Here is a 1474-nt window from a genome sequence, read left to right as displayed (position 1 = left end):
AGAAGTAATAGTATGCTGTCATGAGCAGCACCACGGCATTATGCCATTGTTTATTACACTTTTAGAATTTTTCAAAGGTATTGCCCAGCACGTCTTTTAGGCGCCTAAAAGATGTGCAATGGCCAGAAAACTGCTCAGTGGATGCAATTAAACTACAACTATTAAGGTAGAACCGGGAGATACTGTTAGCATCCGATAATGAACAACTTGATAAAAATGTATAAAAAAAAAAAGATGGTCTAACACACGTTTGTCCTAAACGGTGATATATCGTTTAAATGGAAGCGTTCAGATGACGGCTACAACTAAACTAGACTATATAGTGAAATTGGCTCTTAAAATTACTTTAGTCCAATATTTGAAAACCAGGTGTGGATATTAAAGCTGTTTTTTTAATCAACAAGTATGGAATAATGGATTGAATGTAATCAGCTACAAGCGGTCTATAGACAGACTGACGATAGACGGTTCAAATGAGGGCTAACCATAACCATAGGTCTAAATGACGGCTAGTGTTTACTGGGTCCTGTTTCCTGTTGTATTTTGATTGATCTTATAAGTCGTAAAAAGCATTATGTAGTTAGCTATTCAGCCTACAGTACATCATTTAGCCTGTCTGAGTGGAAGTTATCCATCGCAAAGCCTATTTTAGCTAATACCTATAAACACATACATGTTGGACAAATGATACACAGAATTCACATGTAATTCACTCAGGGTATGAATAATAACAGATTATGAATAAAGGTGAAATTTATTAACAGATCTAGGCACTTTTCTTGTTACAGTATGTCTTGCAATATAAATCTGCTGTTAAAACGTTACAAATGTTAAAACTGATCTATAAAATGCCACATCCTACCTACAGTAATAAGGCCAGCCTTAGTGCAGGTTTACTGTATACTACTTTTTGTCATATAGAGTACAATTTGAAAATGTTTTTCATTTAAACATTTCATATACTGTATGATTAAATGACTGATGTACAATGGGTAAAATGTTACTTACAGTAGGTTTGATCAGGTGGTAAATTAAATTACATGACATCTACAATACTTCAACATGGCCAGCATGTAGACATTGAATTTTAAATTACCATAGTGTATATATATATATATATATATTCTACATCACATAAGACATGAAGACATAACTATGATGGCAGCATTCTGTCTTGTGAAAAGGATTGAAACTTTCAACAACCCGTCCTCCTACAGTAGGATACTTCTATTTTTCTCTCTGAAAGTGCGTTCACACGACACACGGTAGGAGAAGATATTTCTTCATGTCGCTTCAGTGGTGAAGCAAACTCTGCTCAGTTGGGATATTTTTCCACTTGAGTGCAGACGAGGAAGAGGCGCAAATTGCATGCATTAAGTCACTTAATCGCCCGGTTTGCCTTATTATGTGCGCACGCACGCTCACGCACACACGCACGCACGCACGCACGCACGCACGCACGCACGCACACACA

Source organism: Nannobrachium achirus, assembly GCF_963921795.1.
Source record: "Nannobrachium achirus genome assembly, chromosome: 6".
In the NCBI taxonomy this organism is placed as follows: domain Eukaryota; kingdom Metazoa; phylum Chordata; class Actinopteri; order Myctophiformes; family Myctophidae; genus Nannobrachium; species Nannobrachium achirus.
This window is presented reverse-complemented; position numbering follows the sequence as displayed.